The sequence below is a fragment of the Podarcis gaigeae genome (genome assembly GCF_964106915.1).
Source record: "Podarcis gaigeae genome assembly, chromosome: 8".
Lineage (NCBI taxonomy): Eukaryota > Metazoa > Chordata > Lepidosauria > Squamata > Lacertidae > Podarcis > Podarcis gaigeae.
The window spans coordinates 41,676,997-41,702,956 of NC_139684.1; the positions used below are offsets into that span (position 1 = coordinate 41,676,997).

A 25,960-nucleotide genomic window follows, 5' to 3' on the forward strand; every position below is an offset into this window, starting at 1 on the left:
AATGGCAGGAGAAAGGGAAAGACTGAGAAAAACAGGTGTCTCCTCCGAGCAGTGTCAGATTTGTCCTCAGCTGACATTTTGCGGCTGTGCAGAAATTAAGAGCATATAACATATAAAAATATTTTAATGGATGTGTTACTTTCCCCTCTCTCCCTCCCAAGGAACCCCATATCTTGACATCCAGTCCTCCAAATAAATTATGTGAGTATCCGCCTGGTATATAAAATCAGATTAAATCTGCTCAATTTACATGCTTACATTATGTGATATTTTGTGGGTTTGGAATAGTTTGTTTTGTTTTATTACAAAAGCAACATGACGCAGGAGGCCAAGGAAAGGGAAAGGACAGCCAGTGAGGATATGATCTTCTCCAATAGATAAAAATAAGGACAGTCTTGTCACATCCCAGCTCCTGAACCACCACACACACACACACCCTAATTGCACATTGCTGAAGATTAGGAACACAGGAAGCTTGACAGAATGTCATGGATCCATCTAGCTCAGCACCGTCTACGCTGACTGGCAGTAGATCTCTAGGGTTTCAGACAGAGTTGATCTGCAGCCCTAGCTGGAGATACCGTTGGGGTCTGAACCTGGGACTTTGCATGCAGAGCTGATACTCTTCCACTGAGCTACAGCCCTTCCCCAGGATCTGCTCTGCTTTCTGTATGGAGCATTCATTTACTCTTCAGTTTCTTCTTTTAGACCCATTTTAAAAGGGGAGACTATCAAGCCCAGCGGTAGAGCATGTGTTTTTCATGCAGAAGGTTCAGGTCCTGGTGTCTCTAAGAGACATAGTATACATTTATATAATTTGCTAGTATCTAACCCCAGTTTGACTGCATAGATTTCAGAAGCAAAGAATTCCAAAATACATTGAAAACAGTGTAGAGAGAGCATTGGGTTTTTTGAGGCATGGTGAATTAACAGGGCCTTTTTCCATTTCCCCAGCTCAGGAAGGCAGAGCTCTAAATTAACTGTTGCTATAGCAGTGAAGGTAATCAGACTCAGAGATGATATATGGGCTTCGCCCTTTCCTGGGTCATGCCTATTTTGCCATCTCATCTATACCCTGTTAGGGTAGCACTGGGCAGCACATTGTAGGGGGCACCACAAAAAAGCTTTTGGATGGAGCACGAGAGGTGGGGGGGTGCCAAATTTTAGCATCACACAGGGTGCTGCTGAAATTTTGGAGCTGAAAGTCCGCCACTGCCTGTAGCCCTCCTGGGGGTGATGGGGAGGAACAACCACTGGAAGTGTGGAGATCACCTAGGGTATTCTGCTGTTCCTTCTCCAAGGAGACCCCATGTCCCAAATCTGAGCCAGCCTGAATCCTGACTGTTGTTGTTGTTTTTCAGTGGCACAGGCCCATCCTTGTCCAACTGCTTCCCACTTGGATGCACATTTGGCTCTTTTATTATATGAGTTTCAAGGGGCCGTAAACATCTTTTTGTTCTGATCTGCTTTTAATTGATGGTGCCAGGCTGGAGTTCCCAAAACTCTTGTTGGTTTTTTCCATTGTTATACCGAGATTCATTCTCTGGCCTAGACTGCGGTATCTATGCTGCTGTTTGAATATATACATATATGTGGGTTTTATATATATCACTGTATGATGCCATTCTGAGCTGCTGCTTTTTAGCCCTGAAAGCCAGCAGAAAACTTCAGACTAAATCCCTAAGAGCAGAGCTTCGTCTCAGCTTAAATGCCCCCCACCCTGTGTCCCACTGCATCGTTGGCAGAGATCGATCCAGGATAATTAGCCTGAACCAATTTTCAGCCCCATAAAACTTTGCATGTCAATAAGGACATACCATGGACGTCCGCTGTCCTTAAGCGGCCTGTGAATGTCATGTTCCCTTCCAAGATTACAAATAAGAAGTTCAGCACTGCATTCCACATCCACCGGAAGATTCATATCTCCCTGGCCACCGCTTTAAAGTGATTACCACAGAGTTGTTATTCCACCATGTGTATATATCATAAGGATGTCTCAAACATCTGTTTACATTTAATGGCTGGGGCCGGGGGAGGGGGGAAGAGGCCCACAGAATTATATATTTTATATTATTCTCTTTCTTCCAAGACCAAACGCAGGAACAGATGGATATAAATGATTTCCAACCAATGATGGAAGTACAGGGTGATATTAATTGGCGGCTGAGATGCCATTTCCACACCACACGTGGCTAAGTGCCCAGGACACTTTTACGTGGCCAAATCCAACCCCAGATTGGGCTTTGTGGTTGGTACCCACAAACTGACACGCAATTTGCCGACAAACAAATTGTGCGACTTTATAAACTGGGTACTCGAACAAGGGAGGATTGTAGCCCAAACTTCTTGCCTTTGCTGCAGGATCACTAGCCATGGTTCTGAAACTTAGCCACTGGTCTCTGGACTACCACCTTCGGTATTTTTGGGTGTCCTTTGGCTTCAGGTCAACTCCAACTCACAGCTTTGCCTTCCACCTGGGCTCTCACCTCATCAGAGCAACAGAATCTGATATGGATCAGAACCTTTGGCTGCTCAGTCTTCTCTCTCCCCCCCCCCCTTACTGTGTGTGTGTGTTGTGTATGGCTCCTTGCTACTATATTTTCCTGCTGATGTTGCTTGGTGCATTTGTTGTTTTTTTCTTAATTATTACTTAAATGCTGGAAAAGTTTCAAGAGGTTTTTTAAAAATAATAATAATAATAATCAAGATTTTCCGTGGAAATGTGGAGAACTGAATTTAAGATTGGGACACTGAGAAACTGAGAGACACTCAAACTGACAGATTTTCCCTCTCGCCCTTGAAACCCTTTCTAAAAGTCTTGTCTCTTGGGCATCTGTTGATCCAGTGCCAGGCAACTGTTCCACAGGTGCAGATCCTCCTCTATTTATTAAATGTCTATCCTGTCTTCCCTTGAGTGCATGTGCAGGCAGGCAGCTACGGGTGTCTATGGACTGAGGCACTGATCCAACACTGGTATTATTGGAAGTGGAACTGAACATGGCACCTCTGGTTCATGTGCATGAGCGCGAACACACACACACCAAAAACCATGCACAAAGAAGCATCCTCAGAAGAATGCAACAGTTCTGTCTTCCAAAGTCACACTGGGTTGCCAAGGAAAGGGCAAATGCCACCATCCATTTCTTGCAAGCCCTAAAATAATTAAGTAAGATTTAATGATTTGAGAGAAAGCAAACAAAGAAGGAAAATTGTTTTTAAAACAGCATTTTGCCCATCAACCTCACAAAGGACACTGAAACAGAAGATTGACAGATTCTAAAGACTTCAGCTAAGTCAACAAGATTTTCATTTTTAACCATCTAATCTCACTGATCCATGGATCAGTGCAGGCCTTTTTAATCTATATACTCTGAGTGGGGGTCAAATGCCAGTTGTCTCTCTGGCATCCTAACCTCGCCATGCACATTAATTCCACCTTTCACAATTATTTCTGCCACTGAAAGCTTCCGGAGCGAGCTGGATAATAAACACAAACAACAATGAAACAAACAGTGAGTACTATTTGGAAACAATTCAACCACTGTCTTGATGCCAATATGAGGCCTTTGTGTTGCTTTGGTTTCACCCAAGGATGAGAGACTGTGACAAACACATCGTGTGCTGGCTCTCTCTCCCCCTCTCCAGGGAAGTGGCTTCACTCAAGACACTTTTAAAATGTTGGCTCCTTTCTCAAAGAATAATTTTGCCTCTCCAAGTTGTAAATAACATCCAGGGCCGTAAACAGCCAGCCAGGGACATGGCGCATCTCACATAAGCAAGGGGAACACTTGAGCCTCCATCGGTGGCATAGCCAAAACCTCTCCCTTCTCCCAGGAGTGTTGCGGTCACTTGTGAATGTGATGCAGCTGTGGGCCATTAATGCAAGCAGGGATGGACCAGAGGCTGGGATTCCAAGGGCTGAGAAAGCATCGCAAGCATGTCAGAAATTCAGGATCTCTTAGAGGGGGAAGGGGAGGCTTTTTCTTCTTACACATGTTCAGTGTATGAGGATAGAGAGCAGCTGGGAAATGAATGGAGCTCTGAGAAGTCACGAGTCCATCCTCAAGGGGGAAGCCATGAAACATTACAGGCTTGTAGTGAAAAATGATGGTATGCCTGCAACAGATGTTTCTCTCTCTCTCTCTCTCTCGGTAGGGCACATTGCAATGAATTTATAAGTTGCTGCCACACTGCTCTTCCTTCAAAACCGCATCCAGCAGCTTCCCATCCCATCAAGCCATAGATCAGATTCCAAGCCATTCAGAAAATGGTGCAGACTCAGAAGCTCGTGTGATCTGCTCTAGCTTGCATGACTTGTTGCACATGAACAATTTTTAATTGCATGTGTGGATGCAGCAAAAATCATTCAGGCTTATGGAAAATGCATCCCTCTCTCATGATATACTAGAAGTGGTGGACATGCAATGAAGCTGAATGCTAGAAAGTTTGGGACAGATAAAAGGAAGTACTTCATGCGGAGCATCGTTAAACTATGAAACTGGATCCCATAGGAAGCAGTGATGGCCACCAACTCTGATGGCTTTAAAAGAGGATTAGATAAATTCCTGGATGGCATTGCTTTCAATAGCTACTAGCTACCACAGCTATGTTCCCTGCCCTCTACTATTGGAAGCATCAATGCTTCTGAATATCAGTTGCTGGAAACCGCAGGAGAGGAGAGCACTCTTGTGTTCAGGTCCTGCTTGCAGGTTTCCTATAGGCACCTGGCTGACAACTGTGAGAACAGGATGCTGGACTAGTTGGGCCACTGGTTTTTATGCTTTTATAGGATGGTCCCGCTAATGCTTCCTCTAGATGTCATCTTTGGGGTTCCCTCCAAACCTGAAATTGTATATCTGTAAGATGGGATTTCTGTAAAGTAATAGAAACTGCTAAAGTAGGTCAAAGCAGTCACTTTGTTATGTTAATGGACCTAGCAAAGTTTGCTAAATGTTGGTTTTGTTATGTTAAGCTTGGGCAAATGTGTTGTGTAGGAACTGAATAGCTAGAGAGATTTCTAGAAGATACCGTATTTTTTTGCTCTATAAGACTCACTTTTTCCCTCCTAAAAAGTAAAAGGAAATGTGTGTGCGTCTTATGGAGTGAATGCAGGCTGCGCAGCTATCCCAGAAGCCAGAACAGCAAGAAGGATTGCTGCTTTCCCTGCGCAGCGATCCCTCTTGCTGTTCTGGCTTCTGAAATTCAGAATATTTTTTTTCTTGTTTTCCTCCTCCAAAAACTAGGTGCGTCTTGTGGTCTAATGCGTCTTATAGAGCGAAAAACACGGTAAGTTGCAGAGGAGAAGTCCTCTCCTCTTCTCCGGCTGCAGAAGTCAGTGACTGGAAGAGAAAAGTGGAACTGACCACACAGTTTTGTCAGTGGGGGCTAGAAAGCACAATGAGGGTTGGATTTTGTTCTCTGTGAGAACCCAAAGCTATGCCTAATTGACTGGGGGGAACCCAAGATCTGCTGGGGAGTGTTAATACTATGAACCGTCTCTCTTACGTTCTGCCTGTATATATGAACTAATAAAACCACACATCACAAAGACAAGCTTCTAGCGGCCTTCCTTCCAACAAAAGCAAAGCCAAGGTATGCACCAAGCCCCCTTTGTTCCCTAACTGCTGGGAGAATGAGGTACATGTAACATTTGCACACAATCCTGTGGAAATAATGTTTTCCCTTCAGCTTAATAACAGCATCGCTGAGAACTCTCCTTCCGCTTAGGTACAACGGCATTCACGCACCAAGATTAGATCAATTGAGAAAAACTAAAAGCCAGGTTGTTTTACACAATTATTTTAAAATGAACAAGATTTTACTCATCCAAGGGCAAGAGGGAAAGCAGAAAATTGAAAGCTTTTAGAGGTTTCACCTCGGTATACATAATTATGTGAGAGTAAGGTAGAGTATATTCCCTTCCATATAACACAGGCAAGAGAGAGAAAAATGTGGCTTACTTTTCCTCATAATGAGGGCATGCCTAGTTCAGGATTCTTGAAGAAGTGGTTTTGTTGAGGAGGAATCATCCCTGCAGCTTCCAGAACCAACCTTAAATAGAAAAAAATAAAACAAAATACATGTATAGAGGGACTTCAGTGTGAATGCAATTTTTAAAAAGCATTAAACATGGGAGAGGGAATCTCTCAATAGCTACCAATATTTATCTTCAAAATGAATGCTACACCCCCCCCTACAAAATCAGAAAATTATACCCACCACTGAGCTGTAAGATGGAATTTATTGCTGGATGGTTTTTGGAATCTATATTTTCAGAAAAATGTAACTCATGTATTATATTTCTGAAAATTTTGAGTACAAAGAAGAATGCATTAGATGATTTTTGAAACACTTATTATTATGCTGTGATTGTATTATTATAAAGTGATGATAGACCCACACACCAAAGCAAAGAAAGGATAAAGAGTTTTCCCCATTATAAAGAAACCACCACAGTTCAAAATGTACTGGGACCAAACTGCACCTCTCAGTTGTAGAACTTCTCCCCTCATTTGCTGAAATCCCTTAGCTTTGTACTTATAGTACAATCTGCTGCCCTACAAACAAAACCCAGAAGCAGTTTCTAGTATCTAGTATCTATTCCAGTAATACAATAACAATACATACTAAGACATATAATATCACAGGAACATAATCCTGGGGGGAAACTAAAAATCAACCACAAACAGTTCATTTAACCCACATAAACATTTAAGTAAGCATACAGCTTACCAATAGACCAAGTCAAAGTATCCATTAAACAACTCCCTTCTGAAGGCTTCAAGGGCCGGAGGGTAGAGCAGCACAGGTGAAACCAACCACACCTTGATGGCAAAATTGCTCAGGCTTTTAAAGTGCATAATCTGATGTGCATTTTATGCTTTTCCTGTGAGCTTTATACAGTATATTTAAATAATTTACTGGTCATTTCTTATATTGGGATTTCAGGGAAGGGCACAATAAAAAGCATATATTAAATGAAATTAATATTTTATATATGCTATTTACTGCTTAGCTACTACTTTTATTGTTTTAGAGAGGTTTTTTAAGGAAAAATGATGTTTTATTAATTTGTTTGTCTTATTTAATAAAATTTATAGTTTGATTAACAACAGCAGCAGAAACAACAACAACAACAACAACACCTCAAAGCAGGTTACAGGTGTAGGTGCAGATAACGCCAAGGTTGCATGTTTGATCCCCATACGGGACAGCTAGCTGCATATTTCTGCCTTGCAGAGGTTTGGACTAGATGATCCTCAGGGTCACTTCCAGCTCTATGATTCTATATATTTGTTCTAAACTGCTTTGAAAATTCTTGGGATAATATATCTGGAAGTGTTTGGTTTTTTGTCCCCCCCCCCCCCCAAGAGAAAAAGAGACATGAAATACCGGTAATGAAGAGCAGGCAGTCTTCAGCAGATTCATTTGAAACAACTGAGCAACAGAAGAATCTGCCATGCAAAAGTGGATAATTAAACCTCCACATCTGATTCCAAGTGGTTTGACCCTGCTCTTTTGCTATTTGTATCTAGATTTATTCTTTTTATTTTAAATAATTCATTTCTTTCTGTTCCCAAGTATTTTTTCCAGAGGCTCTGAGATTGCAATCATGGTGCTATTAGCTAATGAATCCCAAACCCAAATAATAAGCAACTCAGGGTGTGGGTCCACTTACAAACAATGGGGAAAACTCCACTGCTACAATACCAAATGCTTGAAATTAAGAAATGAGTAGAACCTAACTTAAACTTCAGCTCCCCCCCCCCAACCGCAATCTTGGCACTGCACCAAAGCAGGGACCTTCCATTTCCATTGATTTTGCTCTGGTATAAATAGCTCATCAGCAAAGAAAAGTGAGTTTAAAGTATCAAATGTTCAAATTGTGCTCATCAACAAAGAGGATGCTCTCTTCCCTCTTGAAAGGAGGGAAGGCTGAGCTTGGACTGAATGAAGTGCCTAATGATACCTTAGCTGGTTCCTCCATCAGGGTTGGCTATTCACCAATCCTGCTTCATCAGCAACAAAGGAACTCTGATCACAAAAAGGCCAGGATTCAATCACATGTACTGAATCCCGCCTGGTTTTCATCTTATTTTTCCTTTTATTGCACAGACTCCATTAGAGTGAGTCTTTCCGATAATCAACATGGCAGCCATCTCCTTTTGAGAACAAGACGTTAAATAGGCCGAGCATTAGCTCCACAATATAATCATTTTACCTGCTTCCTATGCCGATTCAGCTTTCACTCAACACTTACTGGATTTGAGAATATCAAGCTAATGTCACAGAATAATTTGTTTGCAGAGTACAATTGCATAGGGCAAGAAGCACTGAATGCCTGCTCAGTGTTTGCTCTGAGTGGGTGTGGGGCAGGGTGCGGGCCAGAAAGGCTGCCTGTGGCTATCCAAAATGTTTCCTTGTATACAAAGTGCAATAAAAAGAATAATTGAATATGTCTACATGTATATTCTAGCTCCAGGACACAGCTCAAGGTGGTGCACATAGTTCCCATCCCCACAACAAACCTGTGAGGTGGATAAGAGGCAGTGACTGGCCCCAGTGAGCTTCATGGCTGTGGGGATTAAACCCTGGTCCCCCAGGTCCTAGTCCAGCATTCGAACCACTACACCACACTAGGTCTTTGACTAATGGCTCTATTTATGATGTTTTTATCTTAGCTATCCTACTGTCTCCAAAGCATAAAACAAATGCATCAAAATAAAACCGCATATCAAAATGGTCATTGATAGGTAGCATAAAAATGCCAGCACAAAATGGCTGCCTCAGGCAGCTGAAGAGGGGAAAAAAGAGGTGCCAGTGAGTGAGGACTGTCGCAATCAAAGCCACATTTCCTGCGGCTGGAAAGCTTTTACAGCAAAAGTGGTGACTCTTGGTTGAGAATATCTTTATCTATGTACAGAGAGAGTGAGAGAATCCACATTCACACCACACGTTTTAAGCACTGTGGAACCATTTTAAATAGCCACGGCTTCCCCCTGTAGTTGGTTAAGGGGGTCAAGCACTGTTAGGATACAGCTGCAATACGTTCAGATTTTCCTGAACATTACCAGGATTTCGAAGGCAGAATTGACGTCGGGGGGGGGGGATTTCCAAAAGGTGGCGCTTTGTCCTGGATCTTAGGCAAGTCAGTTATGTTTTTTGGCCTAACAACTTGGGGTTGTCTAAAAAAAGCTCATCAATTTCGGGGTGTCCTGGTTTTTACTTTTTGAAATACGGCAAACCTATGTTAGGAGGCCCTTATTCCCCTCACCGAGTGGCAATTCTCAGAGGGCTTTAACAATGAATAGTATTAATAGTGTAAAAGGTGTATTGAAATATTTAATAATTGAAATTAAAAATGAGAATGACATACCCTTCAACATTTTGTGAGGAAAATTCAGGGCATCCCCCCCCCCAACCATCCCGCAACTCCATTGCTCTCCCCCTCCCTGGCTCTCCTGCTCTTCTCCTTATCCCTGCTGTCTTTGGCTTCCTGCTCACAAGGTGATGTGTCTCCTAAGTGGCCCTGGGAAGGCTGTGCCAGGCCTGGCAGCCTCCAGAGGCAACACAAGGCCTAGAGCAGCCCCCAGAAGTCCATGCCAGGTCTAGCCTAGCAGCCGGCGGATATAAAACAAAACCTGGAGCAGCCCCAGGACCCACAACACTATCTTTTCCCTGCACCAACTGCACTTCCAATAGCAGGAGTGGATCATGGGAAGATCCCAGAGGTAGACCACAATGATTAGTACAGGAGGACATCAGCTGATCTCAGGCCACTTAAGGATTATTAAAGGTGCTCCTTCTGGCTGCTACCTGGTTTGGTGGTCTTCTCAGTGGTGACTCCCCATTTGTGAAATGCACCCACTGGTTGGGTGTGTCTGTCTTGCTTGTTACTGACTTTCAGGAGACATTTTAAAATATTTGATAGTTGAAGGACACTGGACATTAGCAACTATGAGGGAATGGGATTGCCTTTAAATCTTTTTAGATGTTATAAACTGTTTTGAGATGGTTTTCAAATGTTTTGAATATATGATTTTAAAAAACACATTTAATTGTATCATTTTAAGCTTTTGGTGTTTACCGCTCTGGGCTCCATTGGGAGGAAGGGTGGAAGAGAAATTTAGGAACAAAATAAATAAACTCAAAACTTTGGAATTAGTCTGCCACAAACTGGAAGCTAATGCAGGTGATTTGGATACCAGTGCTATTTATTCCAGGAAGACCACAACTCACTGGATGGAGCACCTGCTTTGCAGGCAGAACGTTCCTGGCATTTCCAGTTCAAAAAGGTTCAAAGTGCAGGAGAGTCCTAGAGAATCACTGCCAGTCAGAGAGGGCAACGCTAGTCTAGATTGATCAATGACTTGGTTGGGGAAGGCTGTAGCTCAATGCATCTGCTCTGCATGCAGAAGGTCCCAAGTTCCAACCCTGGTATCTCTAGGTGGAGCTGGAAAGCCTCCCTAGCCTGAAGTCCTGAATACCTGCTGCCAGTCAGTGTAGACAACACTAAGCTAAGTGAGCCAATGGTCTGACTTGGTATAAGGCATCGTCCTAAATTCCTGGTGTTACATTCCTCTAATCTGCCAGCTCCAGCTGACATCCTGGCAGCCACATTCTGGGCCAACAGATGCTCCCAAAATGTATTTGAAGGCAGAGAGTCTCATGCGGTGACTCTCTGGGTGAAGGGCTGCGAGTCACATCTTTGCAACCCAATGGTGAGTGAAGAAACTGAAAGAGGAGTTCATAAAAGAATGCTGCAATAATAGCTGCTTAATTTTAAGTGGGCTGTTATCCTTTTTGAGAAGAGTAAGAAGAAAAGCCATTACGCAGAAGGACACCAGAAGGGGGACCAAAGGAGTGCACTGTTAACATGTGGCAGCCATAAACGGTAAGAGCTTTACCAAATCCACCTGCCAGGATCAGGAAGTGATAAAAAGAGCCCCCTTGGAGAGGAGAAAAAATATTTGCAGACACCTTTAGTGTTGTTCGGATAAGAAGACCCTCCTGGAAGAGGACAGTGGAAAAACAGTACTGTAGATCTTTCACTCACAAAACAAAAATAGAGGGTTTACCCCTTGCTGTAGGCAAAGCACAAGAACTGGCTACCTGTGGAGACTTCACAGCTGCAAGGCTGACATTTGAACAGGGTTTTAAAGGAAAGTGTAAGAGCAAAGCATTTAAGCAAAACCTTAAGGTTAAACCATTTGGATGCAGTCGTTCAGATTTCAACAGCAGCTTGTGTGAGGAACATTTCATAGGAACACTGGAAGCTGCTTCAAGCTGAGACATTTTATTGCTCTATACTGCATAGGCTCAGTATCGTCTACACTCACTGGCAGTGGCTGTCTGGGGTTTCAGGCGAGAGGAAGGTGTCTTTCCCAGTCCTGTCTGAAGATGCTGAGGACTGAACCTGGAATCTTTTGTATGCAAAAGGGATGCTCTAACATTCAGCTATATCTCCCCCCTCCAAAAACACACCACTATTGAGGTTCCAGAGGGAGTGAACAAGTAGAGAGGGATATACAGAACTGCACTTTTCAATTGAGCAGTAGACAATAGATAAAGCAGTGAAAAGTTGAAAGAGCTGGTCACAAAACTCTCTGAATTTTAAAATGGATATTTTGCATCCAGGCACCTGTCCAGACACATCTCCCTGGCTGGATAAGGTCTGTAGTCACCCTGTTCAAAGGCCATCTGGATTCCCCAAAAGAGGCTTGTGAAACTAAATTGGACACATCTGTAGACACACACAAAATTAAGCCACGTGCTGGTGAGAGGCAACCTTTGACATCATTTGTCACTTTGCATTTCTTTCTACATATTGGTTTGCACTGAGGGGTTTTCTCCTCCCCCTCCCCACACAGTAAGTTACTGTAAGTACCTTTTAACTGCAGAACAAAGCCTTCCTGCCAAAACAGCCCCCTGGAAAAAGGCACTTTCCTGGGATATTTTTCACTTTCCAAGAACTGAATAATGTCAGAAACAAGAAGCTATAAACTTTTATCTAGCCTCTCCCTCAACTTTGCGTCTCAGAAAAAAAATGTGGAGGGGGGGAAAGTTAAGTCAAATGGGAAAATCTTTTACAAAAACTGCTGTTAGCTGTAACATTTGCCATGTGAGATGGGAGGTGGGATTGGTGGTGTGATTGGCTGGAATCACCCAGGTGAAGATTCATTCTCAATCACCTTTGCCATCAGGAATGTCCTCACTTAGCCAAATCTGATGAGCTACATCACAGCAGGACATTCTCACATTCGCTAAGTGATCTCTGATTGGCTAGGAATGCTCTAGGAAGGAGAAAGAAAGTTCAATAGACACACACATACCCCAAGCTGTTCAAGAACAGAAGAAGAAAGGTGGAAATAAAGCAACAGCAAAAGGATATTAAAGAGGTTCATAGCTCTCCCAAAGCTATAGTGTTGAGAGAAAACTGCCCAATGAAACTGATTATCAGTTTCAGCCTAAAAATGCTGAAGTCGACAACCCTTTTCCAGTGTTACATCTCTTAAAAGGAGCATCTCCTATATGTGACAGGCTCATCAAAAATTGTTGGGTCTTTTGGACTGTGGTCTTTGCAAAAATTACTAAAATGACTGGACAGCAACTACTGTAATCTCCAGATTAAGCATTTTTCAGAGCAACAACAGGGTTTGCCATTTCAAACCTCTACTTGGTTATATTCTTGCAGCTGCCCAGCTAGTTTGTTGCTCAATATTGGAAGGACCTAAATGGCACTAAAATAGCTAATTGGTATAAGATGACTTGATGAGTTGCTTTGATGGAGGAATTAACAAATAACCTACGTTTGGCTAAAGGAACAAAATATGAAGAGTCTAATTAGCATATTGGTGATCTTTTGAGGTTTGTGCAACCAAAAGTGAAACAGAGACATATTCCAGTAGCAAACAAAGTTTTCTGGCTGCTATGAACATGGTGGTCTTTAATTGTTATACTTTCTGATGGGATGCACTGACAAGATTAATGCTTTTGGTGGGTTTTTGTTTTACTTTAGACTCTCCTTGTATCCCTCTACAAGATGAGGAGGGGATTTTTTTGTACCATTAAAATTGCGATATTAAAAATATATATTTAAAACACACATGCGGAGTGCAGCTCCTAACAGCAAGTTCACTCACAGCGTATTGAGAATAACGATTCTGCCTTCGGAGATGAAACAAAGAATTGGAATCTGCGAAAAGTCTTGCTTTCCCAGCACAATGTTTTTTTGGGGGGGTTCTTTTCTTTTTTTTTCAGACAGTTGTGAAGGAAGCAGCTGTGATGACACCCCTCCAGAGCGGGTCTTTCAGAATGCTGGAGCGGGTGATGGAAAGCGAGCGGCGCTAAGCCCGGGATCCACACCACATATGCATTATTTTTCCAAGACGAAAAACCAATTTCATAGGGCCGTAAATCAGCGGCCATAAAAATTAGCACTTTTGAGCACACAGAGCTGCTGCCAGGTACAAGATCTCAACTCTTTGAATACACAGACCACAAACTCAAGGAATGCAGTGTGTGAAAAACCCACACATTAGAAGAAGAAGAAGAAGAAGAAGAAGAAGAAGAAGAAGAAGAAGAAGAAGAAGAAGAAGAAGAAGAAGAAGAAGAAACAACAGCGGGGAGAGGGATGCAAAGTGCACTACCCAGGGAGGACAACTGTGAAGACGGCACTACGAGAAAAGAGCAGAAGCATTCCCATCCGATGCTGGTGCCAGTGTGTGCCCAAGAAGGCCCTGTTCACTGATACGGACATCCTCATCATTCTTATTCTTATCATTTCATTTATGAATCACTTCCCATGAGGCAGTGTTATATAACTATTGGCCATGATGACTGGGGGTCTTAGGAGCCAACAGCATCTGGGGGGCTGCAGGTCCCCTACCCTGGTCTACAGACCAGTCATGATCACTGTCCAAGGCATTTGGGTAGCTGCCCTTCTCATTAGGCAAGTTGAGTTGTGGAATGAGGGGATTGGGTGTGATGCATGGAATCTAACCTCAGGCCCTGTCTGCACTATACATTAAAAGCAGTATCATGCCACTTTAAACACTTGCAAATTAACTGTCATGGCTTCTCCCAAAGAATCCTGGGAACTGGAGTTCATTAGGAGCACTGAGAGTTGTTAGGAGACCCCACATCCCCCCCCCCCGAGCTGCATTTCCCAGAGTGGTTTAACGATCAGTCTCCCTTCCTAGGGAACTCTGGGAACTGTAGCTCTGGGAACGGAATACGGGGTCTCTTGACAACTCCCAGCACCTTAACAAACTATAGTTCCCAGGAACTTTGGGAGAATTGTAATCATACTGCTTTAAATGTGTAGTGCAAATGAAGCTTTGGTATGTTTAAAATAGGCCCAGTGAAATCAGTGTATCACTAAGAATAATAGCTCAGTTGGTTAGAGCATGGTGCTGATAATGGCAAGGTTGCAAGTTCAATCACCGTATGGAGCAGCTGCATATTTCTGCATTGCAGGGAGTTGGAATAGATGACCCTCAAGGACCCTTCCAACTCTACTGTTCTATGATTCTACTAGGATCCAACCCACTGGTTTGTTCAGAATAAACCCACTGAATTTCATGGAGGCAACTGGTCTTAAGTCCATTTATTTCAGTGGGTTTACTCTGAGTAAGGTTCAGTTAGTGTTTACTTTGTGTTTACTTTAACTCTGGACAGCAGAATATCTCCATATTTAAGTGTTATTTGGAGCTCTTTATTTTTGGCTCCTGCTCTGACACACGACCGATTATGTAATAACATACCAAAGAATAAAAGATTTATATTTATTAATACTCATCACCTGTTTTTGTTTAGATGCACTTATGCAATGAAGCTCTCTTTTTCCACCCTCTGCTCAAACACAAAAGAGTTACGGCGAGGATTGCTGGCTTGCAGTTCCACCTCTGCATCTTGGATGTCTACAAGAAGACATCCTGTAGAGGCAAAATTACCCAGCAAGGGCTCCAGAACCTCCATGCCTCCTGCTGTTTGAAATGGCAGCCTGCGGGCCAAGTGAGCTTAATGGCACATCAAGGCTGAAAGAGGCACTCCAAGCCAAACCTTTGGCAAATCCAAAAGGCATTCACAGCCAAAGCAGCCAAGCCAATTTGTCCACTGGGAAATCAGAGGACATTCTTGGACAAGCAACTTGAGGGACAAAGCCCTGGCAGAGGAAAGAGCTGGGCAACAATATTCTGTTTCTTGGCATAGGTCTGGGCTCGCGCTTGTGGGAAAGGAAGCAGGGAGGACTGGCGGCCTGGTCACAATAAGAGATTGGCTTCCGTTGCCTAAAAGATAAGGAGGAAGCTGGAAGGAACTAGAACTTTCCATGTGAAAAGGCAACAAGCTCAACATACTGTGGCTGCCCGTCCTAACCCACCATCCAGAGCAGAACGTTCCGGGAGGTTACAGAAGTGCCAAATAAAGCAGTCACTTAAAACAGCTGTATCAACAACAGAATAGGAAAAGCTGTGGCTCAGGAGTAGAGCACATGCCTGGCATGCAGAAGGTCCCAGGTTCAAACCCCGGCATCTCCAGGTGGGGCTCTGAGAGACACTTGCATGAAACCCTAGAGAGCTGCTGCCAGTCAGTGTCAACAATAATCAGCTAGTGGGACCAAGTGTCTGACTCAGTAGAAGACCGCTTCCAATGGTACTGTTTTAGGGAGTAATTACTGAATCATGCCACTGTGACCCTTTCCTAAAGTAGCTTTCCTAAAGTGTGGAGTCCAATATATTTGCCTCTGTGCTTACAACAGGATGGTCCAATGACAGTTTCACTGCAAACAGAGCTTTTTACAAGCGCAACATCAACAAAAAACGCAGTGGTTGTGCAAATATTACCTTTGTCATTAAAAACAAAAATTAAACCATAATTGCTAGGACTCTTGCTATTTTTCTAGAAAAACTGGTGTCGAAACTCTCCATGAAATCACACTTGTAATGGCAATGACACCCACCGGAGAGGTGCGGGAACTGAATTCCGGTGAGTTCCAGCGGGGGGAAAAACACCAGCCAGCACTCAATGGGCAATATTCTGATGCCTCAAGTGTCAGAATTCAGGAGGCTTTGGGCTGCTTTGGGAAGAGTCAGTGTAGAGCAGGCCGGCCCATCAGGGCAAAAGGGGCATTGTTCCGCCAACCTCAGCAGGACCTCAGCCAGCCCATCTGCCTTCTTACAATCAGCCCAGGGGGCAGCCCTGCCTGTCAGTTACCTCCTCCTTACTCTCAGAATAGCCCTTGTGGAACTCAGCAGGGAGAAGGCAAATGGGGCCTAAGCTAGAATGTGTTGGTTCTGCCTGTCCTGGCATCACCTACTGTTAGCCTCCCTGCTTTCCACCCTACCAGTCCCAATGGGCACCAGACAACACTGAGTTAGGACGTTAGAGTCAGGCCAAACAGACCCCACTCAGCCCTGAAGTTCACTGGGTGATTTTGGGCCAGCCCATTTCTCCCTGGCTCATTTTCCTCACAGGAGCTGTTGTGAGGATAAAACGGAAGAGGGGTGAGGGGGGCTGTGCTAGTTGTAAGGTCCTTGGCGAAAGCTTGGGATTAAAATGCTAATTAACAACAACAACAAAGCAGCGCTCAAGAGGGTTCCGCCCTGCCAGGATCTCTTAACAGTTGGCTATATGATTCCCCCATAAGTTTCCTACTTGCAGACCCTTCCTTATACTCCATTCATTTATGGACCAAGGAAAAGGGTCTACAGTCAGGAAAACATTTGCAGGGTAAGTGGGTGAGAAGACAACGCTCTTTCCCCTATGCACCCAGAGATGTGGTGCAGCAGCAAGGGCCATTCCTATCTCAGAAAGCCATCTAGCTGGAGCCCTCCCTCGTCCCCACTACCCACGGAGTCAAACTCCAAAGTCTGGTCTGAAAGAAATCCTTATGTTTCATTGTGTGCCTCTATGCTAAACCTTGCAGGTGACCTGACAGCCTCATTTTACCAGATTCAGAAAACAGGCAGGACGAGCTGCAAGCCTGCTTTGGGGAGGGAGGCACTGGCTCAGTGCCGTGTCTATGGTCTTCATATCCAGCCAAGAGCACTCGCTGTGAAGACTCACTCACCATCCTCGGTGATTTAAATAGCAATGAAATGTATATTTTCTGAGAACTGGGACAAAACACTTCTCCAGCAGGGAGGAGGGGTTCCCATAAAACCTGCTACCTGTGTGCTGTCTGCTTTGCGCTTTTCGGCATATATGGAGACATCCAAACGCCACAAGGCAGGCTGGCCGTCAAGGGTGATGGGGAGAGCAGATGGGGAGATGGAAAGCACAATTTTATTTTATTTAAAAAAACAATGCTCTCCAGGCTTGGCTTGCACCAACGCAAGGATCTGTCAAGCCACTGCTAAGGAGCCAGAGAGGAGGTGTGGGTGTTAAAGGGGTATAAAACATAATATCCAGAGAAGCAGGAAAAGGTCAATCCGCCAGTATTGCTGCAGAGTATTTCATTTCAGCTTTCAGGCTGTGCAAGCTGATCTTTGGAAAGAAAGCAAGTGAATGCCCATGTGTCAGCTGAGATGTTTCCTGCCACTGTTTACATCTTGGGGGTAGGGAGAAGAGAGAGGGAGAGCGGGGGGGGGGGGGGAGGGAGGAAAAGAGGCCCAGTGCTGGCTTAATAGAAGCTACAAATCATAGATGAGCACTGTTTTTAATTGCCAGGAATGTTTTGAGTTTTATCCTACCCGGGCCAATGCAATTAGCAGGTATCTTACAGGAAGCACAGTGTTGCATTGTGCAATTTAGGTTAATTAAATGAGAGCCCAATTAAAGGTGGCTTAATTAAATGGCAATTAAATAAATTGCAACTAATTGCTTTTTAATCCCCCTTCATAGCTGAAAGTGAACAAATCAGCCTAACAAGTTGCAGAATAATTTTTGCCCGAGTTTTGCTTGTTCATTGAATGCAACCTTATGAAAATCTTTTGAAGAATCCTTCAGATGTACATGGACAGAGACCGCCTTTCCACCCCCTCACCAAAAATAAATAAATGGTGAAACTGACTTGACACCATTTTCAGCAGAGTCCACTGCAGGCCATAATTCCCATCATGCTATGCTGCCCTATTTCAACTTGCAAACTACAATTCTATCAAATATCACAAAATAGTGTGCAAGCTTCAAGCTCTCCAGAACTCTTGAACATCTTCCTAGCTCAGTTTATAATCTAGCCAGATGAAGAATTCTGGAGAACTCAAATGCTTGCTGGTTATTTTGTAACATGGGGTTCAGGATTTTGATCTCGGCTAGCAAGGCTACCTTAACTTTTTGTGTATATATCACCTCAGTGTTTCTTACAAATGGATGAGAATTATCATTTCCATATCGTTCACAATGCTGCACTGAAGCCACTACTTAGGGTGCTCTGCCCCCTGCCCATTTGTCCAGTGCAAATAATAGTATTGCCGGCAGGGTTAGGGGGCAGATGTAGGCAAGTGACTGTAGAGAATGGCGGCCTCTTAGAAAAGCAATTTTGCAAGCAGCTGCTATGGCAGCTCATGGTTCTTTAAAAGAGATATAAGTGATGGCCACTCCCGCTTCCAATATCTTAAGAATCCTGGAAAGAACAAAGGCCTCATTTGCGAAACTGACCGTACTTTTGCAAGAGGCAAAGACTAGGCAACAAGAGACACAAAACCACGCAATGGGGGAATGAATCTTTCTGATCAAAGAATAAAATTAAGCCAGGGAAGATTTCAAATTTTTGACATTGCTCTCATCAGCTTTTCCATCTGTCCTTGAGCACCGAGAGATAGCAAAATACTATTTGGAATAAGAAGAATATTTAAAACACAATATAAATATTGTTGACACTGCCTGCGATATCTCACTCACCAGGGCAAACGTGTTTCATTAATCTTCCCATGCCCTTTTATGCAGGATATCTTATCTTGGGATCACTCCTGAGCTCACTCCATAGGACATCACAAAGCTACAGTTACGCCAATAAAATATGGATTAAGCATTATTAATATTTAACTGATGGACCCAAAGCATGTTCCTAGGGGGTTGGATTTCTGCTTGAATTTTGCTCAGTTCAGAACAGAGGCACTCATCCTCACCCCAATTCTATCTGTGGTACCCAAAATGTGGATCTCTGTTTTGTTTTGGTTTTGAATATTTGGAAGAGATGTGACAAGTGGATGCATTTCTGCCGAAATATTTTAATTGTACTTTTATCATTAGGTAGCTTTTATTTTGTTTTGATCTGCCCCAGGATACCTAATGATGAGGAGTGCTATAGAAATTCTATAAATAAATTGCGAACACATGTATATAAAAGCAGATCCTGTACATCAAAGCACTTGCAGAAGCCCAAACATTTTGCCATGAAGAATTGATCTCTGGTTTGTTGGTCAGTGTAACCAATGTATGATTTCTGTGATTCACTGCATGCTACCAGGATCCAGAACAAACTTGTCCTAAGTGCTGTATGATGGATAGATGGGTGGATAAATGGATGCAAATGGATTAAAGGGCAGATTGGTGGGTGGGTACATACATACACAAAGAGAGATTTATGGATATAAAACTTATTCACAGAAAGTTCAGTTTATGCCACAATCTACTCAGTTCCAAATACACGTGCATGTCAGAACGCACTCCCCAAGCCCACCTGTGCTGCCCAGGGGAGCTTATATCAGTATTTAGAACACATGCATTGCATCCAATCTTTGGAATTTCCAGATTAAAAAACATTGGTTCTCAGGTTTGGGGGCCCAAAAAAATCCCCAGCCAGAGGTCCTTGAGGTTTCCTGTCCAGCAGAGCAATTGTATCAAAAATATCAAACTAAGAGCATCAGAATTTGCTGTAAACGCAAGCCTCCATCATCATTCTAGCAACCATTCCCAGAAAGTATCCAAACATTTGGATCTGCAATTTTCCCTGGCCTTCATATAATTCATAAAATAAATACAGACGACTTGAAGCAAAGGCACACAATCTGGTTTTCCCCAATGAAAGGTTTTCATGAGCTTGTCAAACATAACTGGTCAAATAGTGCAAGCGGGAATTCCCAAAAGACAATTTCATGATGGCTGTTACCAAGGGTTGCAGGTTCCTTCCAAGATTTTCAAAGGAACCAGAAAAAATAATGCAAGAAACTGAATCTTCTAAGAGGGTGCTGGGGGGTGGGGGTGGCCAAATTAGCATTCTGAAAGAAAGTATTGAACAAACCCAGGCTTTACAACTGGAAGACAAAATATGTGGATTTCTACATATTTTAGACCCCCCCCCCTTATTTGGGCAGTAATTAAGCGCATTTGCAATAACACTCACAAAAACGGAGTCTGTTATCTTTGCTGTGTTTTACTTCCCACTTTTATATTGTATTATTTTACTGACAGGAGAGTGTGCAATTCAAACTGTCAAAACATTGCGATAATTATTATAAACTGTTAGGCCACAAATCATCGGCAATCCCCTGTTAAAATAAACATGGGGAAATGATCATATAATCAAGCCCCCACCTGTTTTCAATATCCAACTCCTTTCAGGGGAGTCGCCGTTTCTCTCCTTGTTCGGTTTTTGAAAACACAGCCATCACCGCTCTGTCAGCAATTGGTGCATCAGGGGGCCAAGCCTGGGCCCCTGAGAGATGTCCCTGGGTCCCCCTAGCTGCCAAACTCAGAGGCAAAACAACGGAGGAATGGAGAAAGTGGTGTTTTTGGCAACAGATCTCACTGGCCAATATTGGAATGGTGTCTATTCCCCGAGATCAATTTCACTGGTACAGGGAAATCTAAAGGGAACTCTTGTTGCAGCAGCCATTAAGCTCAGATCACTGTATATTTAATAGCACAAGACTTCTTCCCCACCTCCCACCCCCCAAAAAATGAATCATTGGAACTGCCATTTACACCTCACTGTGTTACAATTCCCAACCACCTTGACAAACTATGGTTCCTGGGATTATTCTGGAGAAACCTTGGCTGCACACACACACACCATACATTTAAGGGACATGGTTGTTATATGAAACAACGGACTGCCATCAGCTGAGCCACTGCAAAGGAGAGCCTCTGGGTGTCTGTGACAAAAATGGAATTGGGGTGGTGAGGCTGAAATCAGAGTGAGACCAGAGGCATGTGCAAAAATCCCTTTTTCTATGCCACTATTAAAGAAACAGGCAGCCTAGCATCTTCCTTTGCATCTGGGCCAGTCTGCATAGCGCCTTTGCTACTCACAGAGGCAACAGGAACTGGTCAGGGCTTCTCTTGAGCCTGGGCTCCATCTTACAATTTATTTTGAATGCTTAAGTTTCAGCCTCGGAACAAGAGAAGTAATTCCAAAGAAGAAAATGCATCTGGGCATGTGCAAAGTATCATAAGATGCCCCACCAGTACAGGCAGGCATGGACACACACACTGAATTTCTATTGACCCTAACATTTCTAGTGCAAATAATGGAAAATTTTACAGTACTAAAAGTCTTTTCCAATAAAAAATAAAAAATGGCATCAGTTTGTTTTTGTCAGCCATATTTAACAACAAAGGAAGGTTGTTGCTCCTTTTCAATGGTGGAACAGGCTCACACTCACATCGAAAAAGATAAGCAAAAAAGAGGTTTTGTAGTACCTCAAATATGAAACATGGGTGGACCACAGTTCATATTAGCAGATGCAAAAGTATTACGCTGAGTATAAATGGTTGGAAGGGCATTGCAAACGGTGAGGTCAGAGCAAAATGCAATGCAGAAAGCAAGGTGATAATAATGTGAACAGTAGTCATCCACAAAACAGTTGCTGGTGATAACACAGGCACCCTGACATTGTATCTTTCTGATGCCACCAGACTCCCTGCAAGAGTCTCACACAGCTGCCCCTCTGGAAAGAGTTAACAGAGAGAATTGTTTCAGGATGGGCCCGTGCTGGGGCCAAGTCTGCCATCCAGCCAGGCATTGCGGCGACTCACCAAGGTGCTGCAATCCATCACAGCAACGCTGCGAGCAAACTCAATGCAAAAAGTCAAAGTGAACCCAGCAGAAGCCTCTTGGTGACACGCCTTTTGCAATTGCTGCTGCAGTCAGAGCCCATGATGGAGAGTAGCACCGTTAAATAACGCTGAGTGCAGACGTGCTGGAAAGGGACCCATCAACATTCATGAAGTATTGACCTTCAAGTCTCCACCTCTCATGAGTTATGGGCCCTCTCCGACCGTCCCACCCACCCGCCCTTCTGCACTCCCCCACTGGTGTATATAAATTGAGGCAATGATTTATTTGCATCCAGCAAGGAAAAACAAGTGGGATATTTTACATATTTATATCATAAGATAAACCGATACTTAAGCTGATCAAAGTGAGCGGAAGATCTGGAGGCGATTACTGCGGCTATTTGTTTAACAGAGGTCACATTGCACATGGAGTAGGCAAATCGGCAGAGGGCCTGCCGAGCATCTGTTCGGCAGTCTGGGAGAAGGACGGAGACGGCAAAGGCCAGATCCAAAGCCAGAGCATAGGGGAAAGCTGCGGCCAGAACTTTGGGGCTCAGCAGCCCAAGGACCTCAGCTAAGCCCAACCCTCAGGTCTCTTGAATCACAGGCAAAGGACCAGAACATGCTGCCATGTTTACACCCAGGGCAAAGTACTTGCCAGTCTTGCCCAGGAGTGAGTAACCTGTGGCCCTCAGCCTAGTCACCCACAGGTAGCAGAGAGAGAGAGAGAGAGAGAGAGAGAGAGAGAGAGGGAGAGAGAGGGAGAGGGGTGGCAGAAAGAGAAAAGGGGGAGGCCTCACCTTGTTTTGGCTACAACCCTTCTCACTCGTTGCTGTCAATAGACCTCTCCTCCATGAATTTGCCCCATCCCCCTTTAAAGCCATTTAGGTTGATGGCCACCACTTCCTCCTGTGGCAGTGAGTTCCATAGTTTAGCTATACACCGCATGAAGTATTTCCTTTTGCCTATCATGAGTCCTCCAGCATTATGCTGCATTGGCTATCCATGAGTTCCAGGGAGAAAAACTTTCCTCTGTCCATTTCTCCATGCTATGAATAATTTTTATGAACTTTTATCAGGTCTCTTCTTACTTAACTTTTCACAAAACTAAAAAGTCCCAAACACTGCAAGCTTTCCTTGTAGGGGAGTCGCTCCATCCCCTTGGTCATTTAGATTGCCCTTTTCTGAACATTTTCCAGCTCTACATTATCCTTTTTGAGGTGAGGCGACCAGAAGTGCACACAGTATTCCAAATGATTTGTAAGACTCACATGCCTCAGTCTCAAACTCCTGTGAACCTGGGCCAGTGGTGGCAGTTCCCAAACAGGGGAGACAGCAGTACTAGATAGAAGCAAGGGGAGCCTAAGTAGAAGAGCCTCACTGGACCAGAAGAAGGTGGGTTCACCCTATTCCAGCATCCTGTTTCCCCACTGACTAATCAGTGCCTCCTGCTGATACGCAGGTGTGCAGCAAACTCCCACTGCCTGTGCTACTTTTAGGGCACTTGAGATGCAAGGCTGGCTATCCACTGCCTTACTCCAAACCATTCTTGCATTCAGCTGCCGCCCCTTGTTGATATGCTTGCCCCTGAGCCTTTGAGCCTGCCACTTAACATTACTCAACAGTCAATGAGCCACTTAACAGGCGGCTAATGAAATGCACAAGAAATTAAGCAGATCATTCATTGTCAACCGCTCATCCCCCAGAGGGCACACAGTCAGATTTCGCTGGTCAGTCAGGAGAAACAAATGGGCTTATTCCCATTCATGCCGCTAACAGATTAGGCGCTAGAAAAACAAACTTTAGAGGGTCCAAGGCTTGTGAAGGTGGAGAGAGAAGCAAAGATGGCACAGCCAAGTAGAATAAAGAGCAACAACCACCCCCAAAGATAGATATGTAAGATTACACAGCCACCATTTCTCAGTAACCAGTGTACCCTCAAGTGTACATGGGAGTTTTTTTAAAAGTAATTATTTTGATTCCCAGGTTGAGAGTCTGAACCTCAGCCTGTACAATGAGATAATAGAGAAAACTCAAATTTAGGGATCATATCAACCTTTAAACCATACTGGGAATGGAATCAAAGTATAAACATTCATTAATAACAGGTTCAAACTCTAAATACCGGTAACTCTTTCAACAGAAATCAACCCAAACAAACAAGATAATGAAATAATGAAGGGCGGGGAGAGAACAGTCTTCTTGCTTCACTGAACTTTAGACGAGCTTTTCATATTAACTCTGGGGGTGCTAATCACAGGCTGGGGAATTCAAAATGGACCTTACTTTCACTCTGCTCATATCTGGCCACAATCTGGCCATTCTGCCTCTCCTAGGTACCAGCAGCTCATTCCTTGCTCACTTCTTACCCAGTGCAGTCTAGGTGTGGGGAACCTTTGCCCTCCAGATGTTGCTGAACCAAAAATCCCAATGGCCAAGGATGATGGGAGTTGCATTTCAGAGGTTCTGGGGGGTCAAAAGTTCCCGACACTCAACCTAACTGAGGGGTGTCCTGCTGGCCACAAAATCCAGCTTTTAACCAGCAAGCTGAGCCAGTTCCAAAACAAGACCAGAGGCTTCCAATGACACAAAAGCCAATGGAAATAGCATGTCTTTATGTGCTTTGTTTCCATCCCCTAAGCTTGACTTGATTGCACTGTGTTTCCCCTCCTATACACAACATCTCAGCTCAATAATAAACATTAACACACATAACAATTTGTATGAGCCTCAATTCCAACTACTATGTTAGGGTTGGGGGGACTGGATCTGGCCTGGTGACTGGATTCATATCTCCCTGCCCCCAACCCCATGTGCCAAATAGGTTAGCTGGGCTGTGGCTGTCACCTTGGCCCCTTTCCTCAAGGTGTCAGGGTTATTTTCGGAAAGTGGGTTGCTGGCATTCCTGCCCTTTGACCAAAGGCTTGAAGAGCCTCACCATGACAACCAATAATGCTTTGCTGGCATTTAGCTTTAACTCTTCAGGGCCAGCAGTGCTTTTCAGGGGAAGCCCAAGTCTGCTTGCCGGTTTCTACCACAACCTTAAAACCCTCTTTCTGTCACATAGAGACAAGCCAGAGGGAACTTGTAGGTCAGCAGAGGAGCTAGTATTTTGCTCTTTTCGGTTTGCAAACCTTAGGAGGGAGATCATCTCAAGCTATTGGTGGCTGGTCATGTCTGGTGATCAGGTCTCCAGACCCAACACATGAAGTTGGCCAAAGGAGACAGAGGGAACAAAAATAACAGGAAAGTGTATGACTTTCTCTCAGAGACTTCGAGGATACTTCTTCAAGGCAAAAATAATAAAAAAAATAAAAACAAAAGACGGAACACAATCAGTAAGAGCATAAGAAGAACCTGCTGGATCAGGCCAAGGGCCCACAGTGGCCAACCAGATGCCTCTGGGGAACCCTCAAGCAGGATCTGAGCAGTAGAGCACTCTCTCCTCCTGTAGTTTCCAGCAATTGGTATTCAGAAACATTACAGTTTCTGACTGTGGAGGCAGAGCACAGCCAGTTGATAGCCCTTTCCCCCATGAATTTGTTTAATCCTCTTTTAAAGCCGTCTAAATTGGTCGCCATCAATGCCTCATGTGGGAGTGAGTTCCATCGTTTAACACCACACACTCCTGCAGTTTAGCACACTTGTCTGCCCCCTCTTTCTTACACAGCATAGCCCCAGGGGCTTCAAAGGCTCAGTGCGCTTACGTAAATAAGCTTTCCTAATGTGCAAACAACACCAGGGCAATAGCAGTGGGATTAATACCCAAGACTTCTAGAAAGTGAATGTTTCCAGTTCCTTTGTTTTGGCTTCCAATGGAGATTTCAGAAGAGGAAAAGAAGTTTTTGGGTTGCTTGTGTGAGTGAAGGTTTGGCCAGCAGCAGCAGCAGCAGCAGCATATGGAGAGAATGAAATCAGCAAATTACAACACACCAGTAAAACAAGTGTATGCCTGGCCTGGATGGAGAACACAATTGTTGCAGGCTCAAATATTTGCTGTGGGTGGGTGGGTGGGAGG

At 43.9% G+C, this 25,960-nt stretch overlaps 1 protein-coding gene across 6 annotated transcripts in view; it reads right to left on the minus strand.

Moving 5' to 3' along the window:
- The window catches only part of ZNF469 (zinc finger protein 469), a 265,796-nt gene that overhangs the window by 225,096 nt on the left and 14,740 nt on the right, over window positions 1-25,960 (minus strand). For 3 of the 6 annotated variants that reach the window (XM_083754490.1, XM_083754494.1, XM_083754488.1), the window contains exon 2: window positions 5,961-6,051. The gene's annotated coding sequence lies outside the window, so the exon portion shown is untranslated. Of the gene's footprint in view, window positions 1-5,960; window positions 6,052-8,528; window positions 8,547-9,376; window positions 9,466-20,478; window positions 20,498-25,960 lie in introns of those variants that run through there. The other 3 variants (XM_083754492.1, XM_083754489.1, XM_083754491.1) reach the window with 3 other exon arrangements.